Below are 21,100 nucleotides of genomic sequence, written 5' to 3'. Positions count from 1 at the left end.
CGCCTTGCAAACCAGAGGGTAATTTACAAACCAGCGACTTCCGCACTGCGTCAAAACAGACTGGTAAAAACAGATGCTTTACTGTTTTTCCCAATTCTAATTGTGTGTCGCTAGACCAAAAAATTTCCGTTTTAATTTTGATGAATAACACTACACACGGTGTAGCAAAAATGTGCGGCATAAATTGCACGATACATTCCTTACACATTATCGAAGAAATGTGTAATACGGAAATGGGTGTGGAAATGCTTTGTTTCCATGTTACAACTCATTTCCTCCAACTCAATAATAATGGGAAACACACAAGAACAGAGCGCACCAGCATACCACATACAACTTTTTCTCAAGGAGATGTTCAATTGCTCTCCGTGGGCATTAGAGCATGCATCGACCCGGCATCGTACTGAATCTCGAATGCCCTGACGTATCCCTGGAGTACTGCGTATGGTTTCACACTTAACTGCCTTCCATAATACGGGTACGGAGACAATGTGCGTCTGGTACTGAAGTTCCATCCACAAGAACTTTCAAATGCCCCCACAAATAAAATCCAGCGGGTGTAGGTCCGAAGAGCGTGGAGGCCAGGCAGCTGGTCCATCTCTGCCTATATAGACTATTTAAAATATGAACGGAACGTCCTGGCATTTGCTATGTCAATCTTGGCCAGTGTCACTACCACAGATATGATAAAGGCAGTGTACCATGTATGCTTTAAGGCAATAGTGAGATACGGCATTGTCTTTTGGGGAAATGTTAGCAATTTGACAAGAATATTAACTTCACAGAAAAAATAATCTAATCTGTCACAGAATCTGTTATTTAGAAGCCGACGGACATTAACACTGAAACGAGGAGGTGCGCCATCGTGCATGAAATGTAATACGTGTTCTGTCGCACGCCTAAAGGCACATCTGCTAACCAATCACGTTGAACTTTCTCTGCGAATTTACGATAACTTTGGCGGTTGAGCCTTGGTCAAAGAACATGAGGCCCTACCAAACAGTCGCCAAAAATGCCGGCCCAAACATTAATGGAAAATCTTTGTTGATGACTTGCTTCAATACTTGGCTATCTGATGCCAAATTAGAACTTTTTAAACCTCTAAACATGGTACTAGCTAATAAGTTCTGCAGATCTACTATCAGAGGTGGAGGTGTGTCAATGTATGTAAAAAGCACATTTGATTTTAATTCTGTAAATGTAAGCATATAGAAGGAACAATTGAATTATGAGCAACACATATAAAGATACCAAATGATGAAATTTATGCTATATGTTTATATAGACTGCCAGGTGGAAACTTTGAAGTTTTCTTAACAAAGTTTTGTGACATGATAGAGAATGTTTTTATATCACACCTGAACAAGATAGTAATAATAGGAGATTTCAACATAAATGTATTAGCAGGTAAGTTACATACTAGACTATTCAAGAATACTCTGCTTGAATATAAAGATACTTGATAAACACTGCAACTAGGGAGACTGAAACATGCCAGTCTGCAATAGATAACCTAATCACTGGTATTCGTCTTTACCATCTTACATCTTCTGTTATTATAAGTGCTTTGTCTGACCACCATGCAGTAGAACTAAGTGTGCACATAAAAAAGGTTCCTACACACAGTTGCTATAGATATATTAGGATGAATACAGATCAAAATATAACTCATTTGAATAATATGCTAAGGAATGTGGATTGGAACAGTATTCTAATGACACTCAATAGTTATGGCAAATTCTCAGGTGAACTATTCTACATTCTTAACCAAGCCTGCCCATCAATAAAAAAGAGAATTCAGTCACATGCTGTAACCCCAAACTGGATATCAAGTTCAGTCACTGAGGCTAGAGAAAAACCAAGATGGTATGAGTATGCTATGTTAAATGATTTGAGCAATAAAAAATTAAAAGAAGAGTTCAAAAAGTATCAGAAATACTATGTAGACCTCCTAATTTCAGAAAAACAGAAACATTTTTAAAGTGTCATTCAGAACTCAAATAATATCTCCAAAACATCATGGTCGCTAGTAAATAGAGAAATAGGTAAATCTGGGAAACATACAACTGAAAATCACTTGCTGATAAACGGCACAATAGAAACTGATCAGAATAAGATAGCAGATCTATTTAACAAATACTTTGCTTCTGTTGGCTCCAGCATAAACAATCAGCTTAAAAATCATAAATACAAATTCAGAGGAACACCAGTGTCAGGAAGTATATTTTTGATGCCAACAAGTAAAGAAGAAATAATTAACATAGTGAGTGGCTTAAAGAATTCCCATGCAGCAAGATATGATGGTCTTAGTCTGGACAGTCTTAAGAAATGTATACATAAAATTGCATCACCTTTATCAACAGTTATCAACTCTCATATGGTCTATTTCCAGATGAGTTGAAAACTGCCCGAGTTGTGCCTATTTTTAAAAAAGGAAACAGGAATCTAGTAGAAAACTTACGACCCATTTCTTCCAATAATATCCAAAATCTTTGAGAAAGTAATATACATAAGAACCTGGAACTTCCTAGTATGCAAAAAAGTGATTTCTAAGGAGTAGTATGGGTTTGTCAAGGGGCTGTCCACCATTACAGCAGCATCCAACTTAATCGAACGTGTCACTCAAGCAATAGATAATAAAGAACATGTATGTGGCATCTTTTTGGACTTACAAAAAGCATTTGACTGTGTTGATACGACCATATTGCTGGACAAACTGTGGAACTATGGCATTCGAGGCACAGCCCATAATCTGATGAGGTCCTACTTGACAAATAGGAAGCAGTTTGTGTCTATTAGCACTACAGAGGGAGCATACTAATCAAACACCACTGACATAATTTTTTATATTCCACAGGGGTCAATATTAGGACCACTTCTTTTTATTATTTATGTTAATGATATTCAGTCCATAACAAACCATGCAACAGCTATCTTATATGCAGATGATACCACGTTAATATGCTGCAAACCAAGCTATCCAGTACTGCAGCACGCTTAGTTCTGAAATATTTTAATGAAAACACACTAAAATTAAACACAAACAAATCTGTCTATATTGAATTTGATCTTGGGAGGCAAAAAACTCATGAAAACCAAATCTTAATGGGTGATGAATACATTAAAAAACAATACTCGACAAAATTACTTGGCCTGACACTTGATGCGGAGTTAAATTGGTCTGATCATGTGAATGATATTTGCAAAAAGCTATGTACTACCATATATGTCCTAAGAAAACCAACACCTTTTTGTAACATCACCACTCTGAGGCAAATATATTTTGCACTATTTGAATCCCATCTAAGCTATGGGATAGAGGTATGGGGATCCAGCAGTAAAGGTAATATGAGAAGTGTACTGTCTTACAAAAGAAGGCACTTAGAATTATGGGAAAGAAATGCGCCAGGGAGTCCTGCAGAAATTTGTTTAAAGAATTTAAAATACTAACTGTTCATAACCTGTATGTGCCGAAGATAATCATTATGGCAGTGAACAGTAACAAAACACTTAATAAAGAAATACACAATCACAACACTAGAGGTAGAGAGAGACCCTACATCATCTCCCATAGAACAAGACTTTATGAGAAAAGCCCCCACTAAGCAGGCATAAAAGTATTGAATTGCTTCCATCCTAATATCTCCAAATTGCCCATTACAAAACTAAAAACGAAATTAAAATTATGGCTCCTAAACAATACTGTATATTCAATAGACGAGTTTTTAGATTTAGTACACTCATATGATGGAAGACCATCTATCTAAAAATATATGTAATCTCAGATCTTAGATTGTGTCACAAACTGTAAATATTTGAATGTAAGATATGAATACTGTGTCACAAACTGTAGATTCCTTAATCTAAGTATGACAATAACAATTTTTTTATGTATAGTCCATATATGTAACTCTGTTCTCTCAACTAAATTTAGAAAAAGTTGTGTAGTTAAAAGTGCCAGCCAATAATATGTAACCCTAGTAAGTAAGGCTCTGACTAATCCAGAAGACTGGAAATAAAAAAAAAACTTTTTTGTAATCAGTTGATGTTTTATCAAAATAAATAAATTAACACTTGTATGAAGATTGACAAATGCCCATACATGTCAATTGTGAAAATTTACTATCAGCTATCGTTGAAAGTCGTTGGAGAAAATATCCAAAATGGAAACAAAGAGTCCCACGTTCATGTAACATAATTTTGTGTATGTGTGGGGAAAATATCAAACAATTTGTGCCGATCGATGAATAATATAGTGTTTGATTAATAATATAGTATTATTCATTGAAAATAAATACGAAAATTTCTGTAAAAATGGTTACTCATTTGGCCTAAGGGTGCACAAGTAGAAATGGAAAATCAGCTGTTACCTGCTGCAGCTGAATGCTTTAGCTGAACTAATACTTTAAATATGGACTATTCATTTCGGTGTTTCTGTTCACTGGATCCATTCATTTATTTATACAGTAAGTACATCTATGAAGGCCAGTGCAAGAAAAAGCTTGTTGATTGAGAGATTGTACTGAAATGTAGCATACGAACCAAATATAGTGCTTATGTTCAGAATATTTCTGATCTAACAAAATCATCATGCAGGTGTTTGCATCAGGGGTGGCATGTTGGTAGTGCTTTGGATTTTTTTTCATTTCTTTTTTCTTGTTTATATTTGAGATATTCCAGAGTGTGAATGTTGTGACCAGGCAACTAACCGTTCATTTAAAATTTTCATCAAATGAGGGCTTTTTGCCTGTAGGCCTATAGTTATTATGCTCTGTGCTGATTGTTATTGTGGAAGATTTCTTTTACATTTCAGAAACAGCTGATCCAGTGCCTAAAAAACTTGGCATGTGTTACTCAGTGCCTAAAAAACTTGACATGTGTTGCTAACTTCTAGTGTTGCCAGAAGTGGGCCACTGTTCTGGGATTGTAGTATGGAGCCCCCATTAAATCTGTTAAATGTGGCAGACGCTACTGATGGAGTTGATACATAAGCAGATCAAATACTAGTAGTTGTGTCTGCAGACTCCAAAGAGAGACTTGAGAAAATGGCGAATAATGTGCTTGCTCAGATGCAGAACTGGTGCAAGAGCAACAAACTGACTAAAGCTGTTCATAAAACCCTGTATACCCTTCTGAAGGGAAGATAGATTTCTCTTGCCAGAAATCCTTCCCTGAGGCTTACAGAAAATAGCAGTAAAATGCAGCACTGTTTCTAGATATTTAGGCATTCTTCTAGAAGAGAAAAGGAACTTTCTAGAAACCGTAATATCAGTTACTGAGAAAGCAGCCAAAATTTTGCATAACATTGACTGTGCTGGCGCTGCTGACTGTTAATTATCATTTCATATGGTGTGGTCGTACCATGAAGCTGTCTTCAATGTCACTGTGGACATCACTGCCAGCATCTGGGCACAATGCCTTAGACTAGGGAGCTACAAAACAATACTGCAACGAATTCACAGAAGAGTACTTCTGCAGGTCACCAGTACCTTTTGCACTGCACCTGTAGATGGTTTACTGGTGATCCTCGGGTTATGTCCAGTGAATATCATGTCACGTTACAGGGCAGTGCTATATTGGTTGGCGTGGGAACAATATGATCATGTGTACGAGATCACAGAAATGCACATTACTGATAAAAAGACATTTATGAGCCTGGAAGTTAGATGAATGATGTCAGATGTAGGAGATATAAATATAAAAACACTTGCATACTTTCATTCTATTATGTCATATGGAATCATATTCTGGGGCAACTCATCAAACTGAGCAAACGTTTTTAGGGTGCTAAAGTGTGTGATAAGGATCATTTGTGGTGTAAATTCAAGAACATCTTGTAGAAAACTGTTCAAGGAACTTTGTATTGTAAACACTGCTTCTCAGTATATATATTCCTTAATGAAATTTGTTGCAAGTAATACATCTCTATTTCCAACCAATAGCTCAATACATAATATCAATAGTAAGAATAAGAAGAATCTACATAAAGGCCTGAAATTACTTACCTTTGTCCAAAAAGGGGTCCAATATTCAGGAACATACATTTTTAATAAATTGCTAGCAACCATTAAAAACTTAGTTTCAGATAAAGCACGGTTTAAACAGAGTTTGAAAGACGTTTTGATAGGCAACACCTACTCCATATACGAATATCTTAACAGAGACTGTTAAGCCAGCTTAAGTAAAAGTATATATTAGATTTCAGTTTTGACAACACTTGGTCACAACAGTCAATATTAGGTATTTTGTGTATGATAAATTTATTAATAGTGTATAACAGTGTTTCGTTCTGACAGTGTGTTAACTCTGTAAATATTAGCTGTTCCAGTTTACTGCATTGTATTAACCTATTTCGACTATCTCCTGACAAATGATCAGGCTAGTAAGTATTATATTCAAATGTTTTATATTATACTTTCTGACATGTTCCACTCCCATGAGAATCATTTCATTTTTTGGGTCTATGGAATGAAAACTGAATCTACTCTAATCTAATCTAATGAATGGCAGTCTGACTGGGACACTTTAAACACTGCAAGGCATTTTTACAGCATATTCCCAAGCACGAGGAACAGGCTGAAATTGCATGACGTTGCCCCTACTCGAAGTATGATGCACCTATTAACACGTCACAGTTCATACCCAAAACATGTGTGTTGATTCGTATATAGTTATGACAGGAATGCAGGAAGAATAGTTGTTTAAATGCATCTGTGCATACTGTAATTAATTTGATCTTGTCTTCATGAGCCTCCTATGAGTGATACATAGGTTTCTAGTATATTGCTAGTGTCATCATTTAATGCCAGTCCTTGAAACTTTGTTAGTAGACCTTCTCAGGATAATTTACATCTACCTTCAAGAGTATTCCAGTTCAGTTTCTTCAGTATATCTGTGACACTCTCCCACAGATCAAACAAACCTGTGACCATTCATGCTGCCCTTCTTTGTATACATTCACATCACCTGTTAGTCCTATTTGGTATGGGCCCCATACACTTGAGCAATATTCTATGATGTGTCTCACGAGTGATTCGTAAGCCATCTCTTTAGTAGACAAATCGCCGTTCCCCAGTATTCTACCAATAAACTGAAGTCTACTGCCTGCTTTACCGCAACTGAGCCCATTTGATCAATCCATTTCATATCCCTACAAAGTGGTACACTCACAGATTTGTATCAGTTTATAGTAAGCTGGTCCAAATGAATGCAGTACTTGTGCAGAGATGAAGAGGCCTGCATGGACTAGGCTAATGTGGGTAGCTTCATAAAACTAGTCTGCAGACTGAAGACGACAACAAAAATTTTAGCTCCAGTTTCCGGATTTTGGGATTCTATAATCAAGGAATCAGTGGAAATACGTCTTGCCGATAATCTTATAAATTGTGACAACGGCTTTCAAATGGATAAAAATTGGAATCCTGACATTAAAATTATACAATCACATCGGAATAGACAGCGTCACTCGATACTCAATGACTAGATCTTTTACTTTCACCACCCAGGGCAGCACATACAACTTGATTATGACGCACATGTCAACACGTGATGCATGCACTGTAGGATGCCAGTACATTTCGCATGCGCGAGATTCGGCATAAATACCGCAACTGCACCTGGGCTCTTCAGTGGTTGTGTACTCACCTGATGATGGCCGGACGTATATGGGGCGAAATATCGTGGCGGAATGTCGATGGGATTCGGCTGCATACCCGGAAATTATTAGAAGAACAAATACGCCGGGAAAATTTCATAAGTCACACAACTGAACTTACTTCTACATCTAGCAAACACGCTCCATCCAAGATAACATGCTGTGTACACGCAACCAAAAGCCCCTTAGTCCAGTCACAAATTTTGCTTGATACTCTTATAAATGTACCTTTCATAAGCATAAGCTTGATACTGAGTGAAATGATTTTCGTAAATTGAGGAATAGTGCATGTACCTGACTGGCTTGATCCACAGTTTCCTGTATGTTGCGTGGGAAAATTGTAAGTTGGGTTGCATATGATGGATGTTTTCGTAATTTGTGCTGGCTGGCATGGAAGAAGCCATTCTGTTCGAGATACCTCATTATGTTTGAGCTCAGGATATATTCTAAGATTCTACAACAAACTAATCTGTCAATGGAAAAGCCAGGATGGAATATAACAATATTATGAAAAGGAAAGTTACTGAGACTCAGCATCTCCGATATGTGGTGAGCAGCAACTTTCCTTTTCATAATATTGTTACAAATTAATCTTTCTGTTACTATCTTTCACGATTGCAAAAAGTACCGCTAGTGTAGAGTTTATTACCGGAGTTCCAAAATAGCAAGTGGGGTATTTTTATTATTAAGTGATAAATAGTAGTTTCGTTATGCTTAGTTCCTCTGCAGGGTTTATCTGTTTATACTTTTAGGTTGTAAGTATGTAGCTGGTCCAGTATTTTTTTAGTGTTCCTTGCATTTTTTCTCATTTTTATGTTGAAATCTCCAATAATTGTTAAATAAATAGATTTTTGAAAGCTTTTGGTTTGCTCCGGTTACCAGTTCAAAGAATGTTTTTATTTTTCTATTTGTCAGCTGGTACAGGTCTAATACAAAGTGCTATCCAAAATATACGAGAATATTACCGTGAAAATAAAAAAAAACTCTATTTATGTCATGATGTCCTCAATCACCTTTAAAATAGTCACCTCAGGCTCGTATTCAGAGATCTTGGCGTTGTTTTCATTTTTGGAAGCACACCTGAAAGCCCACAGGACGCTGGGTATTCAGGTTTCGTTACGATTCCACTCAGATATCTTTGATTGAGTCAAAATGTCAGCCTTTCAATCCTGTTTTCATTTTCGGGAACTGGTAGAAGTCTCATTCAGGGCTAGGCCTGGTCAGTAGGGAGAGTGGGCTACCATTGCCATTTTGTTTTGGCCAGGAACTCCTCAACAAGTGAGGTGTGTGCGGGTGTGCTGGCACAGTGCACCGACTAGTTTTTCTTTTTCCACAACTCTTGCTGTTTGTGCCAAATGTTTTCTCTCAGTCACCTCAAAATCTTACAGTTTAACTACCTGTTGACAGTCTGACCACATGGAACAAAATCCTTAGCCTATGCATTATTCCCCAACTGTCGGAAAAAAAAGATAAGCCTTGACTTCACGTTGCTGCGAACTTGTCAAGCTTTTTTCAGTCTTCTAGATGATGATGTTTTCAATTGTTATGATTCAATATCATGAGAAGGAAAGCTGCTACTCACCACATAGTGGAGATGCTGAGTCACAGGTACGCATAACAAAAAGACTCTCACAATTAAAGCTTTCAGCCATTGGCCTTTGTCAACAACAGACATCCCTCCCCCCCCCCCCCCCCCCCCACACACACACACACACAAATGCAACTCACACACACGGCTGCAGTCTCAGGCAACTGAAAGCACACTGTGAGCAGCAGCACCAGTGTGTGACGGGAGTGGCGACTGGATGGGGATAAGGAGGAGGCAGGGGCAGGGAGGGGGAGGGGGAGGGGGAGGGATAGTATGGTGGGCTGGTGGACAGTGAAGTGTTGCAGGTTAGACAGAGGGCATGGGAGAGATGGGGTGGGTGGAGTAGTGGAAAATGAGAGAAATGAAAAGACTGGGTGTGGTGGTGGAATGACAGCTGTGTAGTGCTGGAATGGGAACAGGGAAGGGGCAGGATGGGTGAGGGCAGTGATAGTGACCTATGCTAGTCACTGACATACAGGGATCCAGAAGATAAAACGATAAAGATGGTGGAGAGTCAATGAAGGAAATAGTTGATATCTTTGATGCGGGAGGCTGGATTTTGGGCAGTTGGTTGGATGTGTTGGTCAATGAGGGCCAAAATTCTTTCAATTGGGGCACAATAACCAGCTACAATGGGGCGTCCATGGTTGTTGGGTTTCTGGATTTTGGGGAGGATGTAGAAGGTGAGTGTGTGGGGTTAGGAGGGAGATGGACCTGGGGGACCTATGGATTTCATTAGAGATTGTTGGTTAAGTTGGACTTCTGGGATGGGATCACTATGGCAGATGTAAAAGGTGGAGGAGTCAGGCAGTTGGTAGAGGACTTCTGTCAGGTTGTCACTGTAACTTATCACTAGTGGTGGAGCCTTTGTCTGCAGGCAGGATGGTCATGTCAGGATTTGTTTTCAGGTTGCATATGGATATCTTTTCTTCTGCTGAAAGGTTAGTGCTCTTAGGAAAGGACCTGGGATAGGATGGTGAGGCCAAGTTGGAGGTGACTATGGGGTAGCTAGGTGGAGGAGTATCATTGTTGGGTGGTGGTATGAAGTGGAAGAAGCAAGGTTCACTATTAGGATTAGTTTGGCATTGGTTGGAAGTATTGGGAGCGAAGTGTTCCCACTGTAGGTACTGAGAGAAGGAAAGCACATTTTTGACAGGCCAGTATAGTTAAATTTAGGTGTGGGGCTGATGGAGAGGTATTTAGATAAGACTGAGATTTTTGGTGGATAGGTTAACAACACTGTTAAAGCTATTTAAAATTGAGCTTCTCATAATGACGTGTAAGAATAAACTGTAACTGAGCTAATCAAACATATTAGCCATGCTGGCATCTACTAGTGCACTGATAACCTCAGCATTGAGTGCCCGTAAGCTTCTCCATCTACTAGTAGACAGGTAGGACTCCAGACTTTATAGCAACATATTATAATTTTCCTTAAAATAACTAACTCAAAAGATAACTGATGTAGAAGTTGGGAACACCCGAAAGTACTGTTGCCTTGTATGCCATTATTCATGTTATATTCCCAAGTTTGACACTATACACCTGTAGCTTTAGTTTTTCTGGACCCAATGACACCCTCCATTAAACAATCAAGTCATTAATTAAGCATTTGCCAAAATTAACATAAATGAGCAGCCACACGGTTGTGTGTAATGTCACTATGTCAGTGCATGAGAAACAGCGCATTTTAATTGAATTTCTAACTGTTGCTACGTGGAGTATCACCTCCTCTGGCATGGCAATACCGGACCACCAAGTGCTGTGACTTCTGCCACAGTCCTACAACTCGAGCTCGCTGTCATTCATTGTCCTCTGTAAAACTCTGATTTGGTACCATCTGATTTTCATCTGTTTCCAAAACTTAAAGAGCACTGGAGGACTTCACTTTGATAGTAATGAAGCAGTGCAAGCACAGGTGAGATTGTAACTCCGCCACAAAGTCAAACATTCTACAGTTATAGTATCAACAAACAGATCTCTTGTTTGTGTGTGTTTGTCACCTGAGTGATTATGTTGAGAGATAAATATGTAGAAATGGAGAATAAGCAAGCAGTACATTAATAAAGCTTGTTTTATATAAAAAGTTTTAAGAGTTTTTGCAAAAAAACTTGGAGGTTTTACTTTTCAACACGACTTCATGGTTCTGCAACCTTTTGTACATTACTAACTGTTTATTTTGTAAATTAAATTATTTCTCGAACATACAACTCAGTCCAATTAGTAAACTTTAACCTAGGTGTTTTTCAAACCATTATGTTGTTTCCAAAATACTACAATGTTCATACACCAGTCATTCTAAGGCCAACCCACTCCAAAATCTTCAATCTCAGGTAAGTTCTTACATGACATCTCCGCGAGAATCTGCTGTCACATTCATCCAGTTAACATCTTTTTAGTAACATGCACTACGTGTTTCTAACTCAGCTTTGAGTTAGCAGGGGAGTAAATTTGACTCTGGTTGCAAATTGTGTCAACACAATAGTTTACTTGTTTATTTACCAAAGAAAAACCACCAAACAGCCATATGTTTTCAGAAGTTGTTATTTTATTTACAGACAGTTTTGTCATCTCGTTATGCCATCTTGAGGCCCTATGCACTCCATATGCACGGAATCAGCTACATCAATGCATGGACAACCAGAGCTGTAAGTACCTGGAGCCCGTGAATTTTTTGTGGAATGTGTAGCTGGAAGACTTGACAACAACTTGTTACAGTTGTTGTCAAGCTTTGAAGTATGCACTCACAAAAAAATTCAAGAATCCAGGTAGTGATGGCTTCAGTTTTCTGTGCATGGATGTATCTGATTCTGTATACACGGAGAACATAGGGGCCAGAAGATGGCATTAATGAGATGCTGAAACTGTTGTGTAAATACAACAACAACTTCTGAAAACATATGGCTGTTTGGCTATTTTTCTTTGGTAAATATCTGACTGCCCATGAACCCGTACCTGTGATGGCTCAATAGAGATTAGTTTATTTGTGTCACTCATCGAGCGATATTGTGTGTCCACTGCCTATATAAACTGAAGGTGCTGTAATAATGTTGCGGTTGTGTTGTAACTCGTTTACAAATGTGTATTGCAAATGTTTTGTCAATACCATATTGATGAATAATACAGTGAAGGCGTCTGCCTGTGAAAATTACTATTTGTGAGAAATGGAACTAGTCACTGTGTTGTATTCACTGACAATAAAAGCATTCATTATTGGAATATTCCCTGTAACACTAAATTCGAGCAATTCAATGAACTTACTTCATTGAGACACGAAGTAGAGAATAAAAAATTGCAGGTTTGTAATCTCTCAGATATTTATATTAACATATTCCCCCTCTGGACAGATTTTCTAACTGTCCCACCTGCATATTTCTGCTATCATCGTCTACTTTGCTGCCCAAATAGCAAAACTCATCTGCTGCTTTTAGTGTCTCATAGGCAAATTTAAATTCCTCATCACCACCTGACTTATTTCACCTACACTTATTTCGCCTTATTTTACTTTTGTAGAAGTTCCGTTTATAACCTGTTTTCAAGACATTTTCCATTCCATTTAACTAATACTCCAAGTCCTTTGCCATTTCTACCATAATTAAAATATCAGCAAACCTAAAATTTATTATTTTTCCCCATGAACTTTAATTCATTTTGCAAAAATATCCTTGATTTCATCTGTTGCTTGCTCTATATAAAGATTTAACCACTTGGAGGTAGACTATAGACCTGTCTCAGTCCCTTCATCTCACATATGTACTGTATTGTTTCAGCACTAACAGTAGATAAATTTTCACTTCTTACATTTTATTTCTGATAACTTCACAATTTTCATCATGCCTGACTGCAACTCAATGTGTCATCTGTACAGTAAGCAGCAGTGTGTTTTTCAAAATAAATGTAGGTTTGTCTTTTAAAATTAGTTGTAAGGTCAGCATTACCTCATGTATTCCTACATTTCTCCAGCACCCAAATTGGTCTTCCCACACATTGGTTTTTGACAGTCATGACATATGTATGTAAATAATTCTTGTCATTGTTTTGCAACCATGTCTTACACTGATGGTCCAATAATACTCACACCTGTCAATTTCTGACTTCTTTTCTATTGGAATTATTGTGTTGTTCTTGAAGTGAGCGTATTCTTCCTTTTTGTAAATATCTTTCATACCAACAGGAGTCCAAGGATCGAATGTTACCAACTCCATGTGTATCTTTAAGACTTGGACCTCTCAGTGTGCTGTCAGTTTCTTCTCACGACACCTTATGTCCTAGCTCATGTACACCTACTAGCTCTCTCCTTTCAATAATTTCCTCTTCATGTCCTTTAGATGTCTCTTCTACACATGTTCTTGCACGAGTGGCAGGATGCATTAATGATGGGTAATTGATCATCCACAATTCAGCAATCATCATGGTTTAGACACCATTCACCTATCAATTATGTTACCTTCATTCTTGTGTACTCGCAGTTTAAATGTTTACACATTGTGTTTCTGAGCATTGCAGTGTGGACAGAATACCGTGATGCCATGGAATTTCAGGACAAAGTGATGCACTTACCCTCCTGAAGGCACATGACTAACAACACAGCCAAGTTGCACTCCACCCGACACCTTACATCAACACGAGGTAAGTCGACAGTAACAAAATGTCAACAGAGAATTGTGTCACTCTGCTGTGAATAGAGAATAGGTTCCCAGACATGCCGTGAGTGGCTCAAAGAACTCTTAAGCAATAGAAACTCTCACATTGTCCACAATGACGACTGTTCGTCAGAGATGATGCTATTGTCAGGAGTGCCCCAGGGAAGCGTGACAGGACTGTTCTTGTTATCTGCGTACATAAATGATCTGGAAAGCAGGGTAAACAGCAGCCTGCAGTTGTTTTCTGATGATGCTGTGGTGTACAGGAAGGTGTTGTCGTTCAATAAGAGGACATAAGATGACTCAGTTGATTCTAGTTAGCATGATGAATGGCAGCTAGCTCTAACTGTGAAAAAAATGCAAGTTAATGCAGATGAGGAACAAAAACAAGCCTGAAACATCTGAATACAGTATTTTTAGTGTTCTGCTCAACACAGTCACATCGATTAAATACCTAGACATACCGTGCCACAGCAATACCAAATGGAATTAACATGGAATGTCAGTAGTTGGGAAGGTGAATGGTCATCTTCCATTTATTGGGAGAATTTTGGGAAAGTACGGATCACCTACAGGGTGTTAAAAATTCCCATTTAAATTTCTAGGTCTTGTAGAGGGTAGGTGGTATATAACATTATTATGAAACGGGAAGTTGCCACTCGGCATATAGAGGAGATGCTGAGTCGTAGATAGGCACAACATAAAGACTGTCACAAATAAAGCTTTCGGCCCGTAAGGCCTTCAGCAAAAATAGATGACAGACACAGTTACAATGTCTGTAACAATGTTGTAGGTCCCACATCGAGGTGCTGTGGTAATGCATCGGCACTGTTCTGTATGAACAGTGTGCTGGGTTATTTTTTGTTTTGGAATGCTGTAAACACACAATGCTTAAGTATTGATACAAACAAACATGCTTAAGTGATAAATGGATGTTTTGTTATGTATCCTTTTGGATTGTTACATAGTAATTGTACTGTGTCATGCCTAATTCAATTCCTCAACCAGAAGAGTTAAACATCTGAACTGAAACCATCATACAATGGAAACGTTACATTTCTGGACTCAGGTTCCTATTTGAAATATTATGCCTCACTCACCTCTACAAGTCCTACAAGTTTGTAATGGGAACTTCTGAACTTCCTGTATAAAGAAGATTGCAAATAGAAGACCAGTGCTGCCCGTTCTTGTACATTATGTTTAATACCAAAGCAGACAAGATAAAAGAAATTAGGGCTTGTACACAGGCATATAGACAGTCATTTTTCACTCATTCCATTTGCAAATGGAACAGGAAGAATGCTGTCCCACCTGCACAGCGACTGCACCATGCTCAACCACTACATAAGGTATAAATGAGAATCAGACTGTCATTTGCCTAGGTAAATCTGGAAGAATCAGCAAAAACCACATTCTGGCAATGAACCGCATCATGATCTTTAATGGGGTGTGTGGGGTTTGAAGCCAAATTTAGTATGAAGTATTTCTATGAAACTTGAGGGAATATCTACATCTACATCTACATCTACATGACTACTCTGCAATTCACATTTAAGTGCTTGGCAGAGGGTTCATCGAACCACAATCATACTATCTCTCTACTATTCCACTCCCGAACAGCGAGCGGGAAAAACGAACACCTAAACCTTTCTGTTCGAGCTCTGATTTCTCTTATTTTATTTTGATGATCATTCCTACCTATGTAGGTTGGGCTCAACAAAATATTTTTGCATTCGGAAGAGAAAGTTGGTGACTGAAATTTTGTAAAAAGGTCTCGCCGCGACGAAAAACGTCTATGCTGTAATGACTTCCATCCCAACTCGTGTATCATATCTGCCACACTCTCTCCCCTATAACGCGATAATACAAAACAAGCTGCCCTTTTTTGCACCCTTTCGATGTCCTCCGTCAATCCCACCTGGTAAGGATCCCACATCGCGCAGCAATATCCTAACAGAGGACGAACGAGTGTAGTGTAAGCTGTCTCTTTAGTGGACTTGTTGCATCTGCTAAGTGTCCTGCCAATGAAACGCAACCCTTGGCTCGCCTTCCCGACTATATTATCTATGTGGTCCTTCCAACTGAAGTTGTTCGTAATTTTAACACCCAGGTACTTAGTTGAATTGACAGCCTTGAGAATTGTACTATTTATCGAGTAATCGAATTCCAACGGATTTCTTTTGGAACTCATGTAGTGGGAAAACACACATATATGGGGGTGTATGCAGCAGTGAGGGAGGGCGGTACGCAGGCAGGGAAGGGTGTCTTCCGCTACTATCAAATAAAAAATTGTTACAGTCACAAACTGAGCACACATCCTACACACGCATGCTGACAGACATATCAAAAATATGAATTGGTATCAATTGTTGTTCACCATACTGAGGAACTATTGGACAGCACACAGACACATTTAAAAGTGGATAGGGAGGATATTATTAAACAAAGTATCTCTATCTCTCTCTCTCTCTCTCTCTCTCTCTCTCTGTCAAACACACACACACACACACACACACACACACACACACACACACACACACACACACACACACACACAGCCTGTCCCCCCACCCCCTCTCTCTCTCTCTCTCTCTCTCTCTCTCTCTCTCTCTCTCTCTCTCTCTCTCTCTCTCTCACACACACACACACACACACACACACACACCTATTGTGTCGGGGCTCTGAGGCCTGACTCAGTTGAGATGCTATCTTGGGTGGTATGGGTAGTAGGGACACAGAAGAGGTGTCACAGAAGGGAGAGACATAATAGTGGAAGGGGGGGGAGGGGAGGGAGGAAAGAAGAAATGTCCTGTTGTTGTGCAGGGATGAGGCAGCACTTCGTGCTATCTCAAAGTGCCTACACTCCCACATGAACCATTACAGGACCTTCCCTCATCCCCATTAGGTACCTCCTCCCACCCTTGACACCTCTTTTGTACCCCACTACTCAACCCAGACAAATCAAGCCTCAGTGCATGGACACAAGTCCCCATCTGTGCATGAGTTGTGGATGCATGCGTGCATGCATCTGTCGTCCGTCCGTCTGTGTGTGTGTGTGTGTGTGTGTGTGTGTGTGTGTGTGTGTGTGTGTGTGTGTGTAGTCCAGCAGAAAAAGAAATACTGCAACACAGTTGTCCATAATTGCAAAACTGTTTACATCCCATAATGTTTGATAGGATTCAAGTTGGGTGATCTGGGTGGCCAAATCATTCACTTAAATTGTCCATAATGTTCTTCGAACCAATTGCAAACAACTGTGGCCCAATGATACGCCACATTGTGATCCATAAAAACTCCATCATTGTTTGGGAATATGAAGTTCATGAATGGCTGCAAATGGTCTCCAGGTAGCCAAACACAACCATTTCCAATCACTGATCAGTTCAGTTGGACCAGATAACCCAACCCATTCCATGTAAACAGTCCACACCATTTTGGAGCCAACACCAGCTTGCACAATGCCTTGTTGACAACTGGGGTCCATGGCTTTGGGAGGAGAGGAAGAGGGCGGGAGGGAGGGGGGTCTGCACCACAATCTAACCCAGGACTCATCTGACAAGGCCACAGTTTTCCAGTCATCCAGGCTTCAACCAATACTGTCACATGCCCGGCAGAGGCATTGTGGGTGATGCCATGGGTGTTAGCAAAGGCAACTGTGGTGATCAGCTGCTGCCATAGCCTATTAATGCCAAATTTCACAACATTGACCTAACAGATACATTTGTCATACATCCCACATTGACTTCTGTGGTTATTTCATGTAGTGTTGCTTGTCTGTTAGCCCTGACAACTCTACAAAAATGCCGCTGCTTCCTGTCATTAACTGAAGGCAGTCAGCCACTTCGTTGTCCACGGCAAGAGGTAATGATGCCCAAAATATGGTATTCTTGGTACACTCTTCACTGTGGGTCTTGGAATATTGATTTCCCTGAACTGGACTGTCCCATGTATCCAGCTCCATCTACCGTTCCGCATTCAAAGTCTGTTAATTCCCATCGTATGGCCATAATCACATCTGAAACCTTTTCACATGAATCATCAGAGTACAAATGACAGCTCCGCCAATGCACTGCTCTTTTATACCTGTGTATGCCATACTAGCACTACCTATGTATATGCAGATTGCCATCACGTGATTTGTAACCTCAATGTATAGTTTATACCTACTTTGGAGTACTCGAGTCTGTCCATATACACATTTATACAGATTTGGCTTTTCAGCTTTCTTTAATCCTTTCAAGACTTTTTCATTCTTTTAAACCTGGCTGCCTTTTCATCATCAGTTATGCTGTACTTGTTACCATTTGAATGTTTTTGCTTAAATGACATTTTCGCTGTTTACAATATGTTGAGTTGTCATATTTAACTCTTCTCAATGACCTCAAAACTCTTTGACCTAGTTTTTTGGCTTCATTTTTCCAGAAGCAGTTGTTCCACTAGCATAATTTCTGATAATCTTGATATATGGCAGGAAAAGGCAATCCTCCTTTTTCACATTTCATCTATGAGGTGGACTCCAAAATTTTCGGGAGTGGTGCTGCCATCTCGAAAGTAGAAGTGGATCTTTGTACCACTAGGTGCCGAGAGCTCCACATCTGAAGAGTCAGTGTGCGGAGTGGCATTCAGCTGGGAGGAAGTGTTGCATGTCCACAGTGATTTCCGTAACACTCTGTGTTTAGTGTGTGGCGATTTTACAATGGATCCGTGAAGAGAACAGCGCGTGTGTATCAAATTCTGTGCGAATCTCAGGAAAAGTTCTATGGAGACCCTTGCAATTTACGTTTATGACCCAGAGACAAAGCAACAATCATCCCAGTGGAAGAGCCCAGGCTCTCCAAGACCCAAAAAAGCGAGACAGGTGAAGAGCACGATCATTGTTCTAATTGATACCAAGGGAACTATACATAAAGAATTCATCCCACCCAACCAAACTGGGAATTCCGCATACTACTGTGACGTTTTGCGATGGCTCCCTGAAAACGTGTGGCGACGACGGCCCAAACTTTGGCGTCAAGGGAACTGACTGCTGCGTCAGGACAACGCGCCCTGTCACACATCCTTGCTCACCAAGACCTTTTTGGCAAAAAACATGGCGGTTGTACCCCACTCACCATACTTGCCACATTTGGCAACTTATGACTTCACGCTACTCCCAAAATTGAAATTCAAGTTGAAAGGCCATTGGTTCGACACTCTAAGAGAGGATTCAAGAAGCATCGCTGGCAGTGTTAAACATCCTCAAAGAACAGGACTTCCAGAAAACGTTTGACCAGTGGCAGAAGTGCTGGGACCAGTGTGTAAATGTGGAGGGGAACTACTTCACCATCAGGTGACCATTAATCCAAAGGTAAGGTTTTCAACAGATCACAGCACCAGTCCTGAAAATTTTGGATAGCACCTCGTATTATCAGAACACATTTTCCCTTTACAATGTGGCCCATTACCATTCTTTAATTTATAAAAATTTGTACTTTGGCATGCCACTACAGATGATTTGACTGTAACTTATTGCCAGTGTAGATCATCAAGAAACAAAAGTAATGAATGATAATGTACAGCTGAATCAGTTTGTTAAGTGGATACTTATCTCAATTCTGTCTGAGTTGTTGCATAGAATTTATATGTGGACAACTTTTTTCATGTAAGGTATGTACAGAAAGCGAGTATTATAGATTTTATATTTTTTTGAAAGAGTGTATTTGAAAAAAAAAATACAGGATAAGTTCAATACATTTTTTTTTACTATTTTTCAACATAAGTACCATTCCGTTGAATGAATGTGGTGAGCTGTGGCACAAGCATTTTATGCCCTCCTTGAAGAAATCTCCCACCAGCTCTTTCCCCAGCTTCAGAACCTCTTTATGCATCTGCTTGTTGACTGATAATTTAATTACACTCATGCGAGCCTTCAGGAAGATGTAAAGACAATAATGAGAAGCTCACAAAGCAGGGAAATACAGGGGGTGGTTCAAAGCAGCCCAACAAAATGAATCCAAGACTGCCATGCTGTGCAAGGATGGGCATCATCATGCAACAAGCACACTTCTAGTCAGCATTCCCTTCCTTTTGTTCCCTTCTATGCTCCTCTGGAGCTTTTTTAGAGTCTCACAATAATCATTGTGCACTGATGGTCTCCCCTGAGGGAGAAATCTGACCAAAATGATGCCCTTTCAGACCTAAAACACTGAGGTCATGATTTTCTTTTTACCCAAAAATTGTGGTTTTAAATTTTTTTCAGATTGGGAATTGGTGTGACATCACTGTGATGACAATCTTTGCCTCAGGTGTGTAATGATCCACCTACCTTTCATCCCCTATCACAAGAGAGATCAGAAAATCTTCATCTTCCAGTTCAAGTTGCTCAAGAGTGTTGTAGGTGCTACTGATCTAATTTTGCTCACACTGTATTGGGACCAATATTGTGCACTGTTTGCAGTATCATAGCATTTCTGTGAGAGTCTCATATAAGAGTGTTCTGGAGTATTGTGGAACTATTGCAGAAATTTCGTCCACTGTCAACCGGCAGTTTTCATGAAGAGTTTCCCTGATTTTTTGCACTAATTTATCAGTCAAAATGGAAGGTTTCTCACTCTTCTGTTCATCAAGATCATTTCTCTGCCTCCACCAAACACTCTACACCACTTAACTACACTCATTCTGTTCATAACATCTTTGCCGTAAACCATTTTGATTTATGGAAAAATTTTGGTAGGTGTTATTCCTATTGTGCGTAGGAAGCAGATTGCATGTGGCTTGGACTTGGCATGATATCCTATCGACATCTTTCGAGGAACTGGATGCAACAAAGTGAGTTTACATACCTCAGTGGTTCCTGTAATGCTCACTCTGGTCAAGGAATCACCCTGTACCCCTCACCCAGTGTTGTCAAACCATGAAAAACAAAAAACTTCAGTATCTCACGGTCACATTACTTACTTTATGAACATGCCTCGTATGTTCTTTAATTTATTCATTTCCATTTGCAGCATAACTTTGTACATGAACTCAAGATGGATTAGACAGACTAAACTGGATTCGAAATGGACTCTGAACTCTCAGCAGATCATCCCACAAATGTAGTACAGTTGATTATCTGAGTAATAAAACCATTGACAACGATGGTTTCACAGTTCTGATGCTATGACAAAGATGGCACAACTGTCACTAGGACCATCAGGTAACAGACCAATCGGTTTTCCACATAAACAACAATGC

The sequence above is a fragment of the Schistocerca gregaria genome, chromosome 10, assembly GCF_023897955.1.
Source record: "Schistocerca gregaria isolate iqSchGreg1 chromosome 10, iqSchGreg1.2, whole genome shotgun sequence".
NCBI lineage: Eukaryota > Metazoa > Arthropoda > Insecta > Orthoptera > Acrididae > Schistocerca > Schistocerca gregaria.
Note: the sequence above shows the minus strand (reverse complement) of the source record.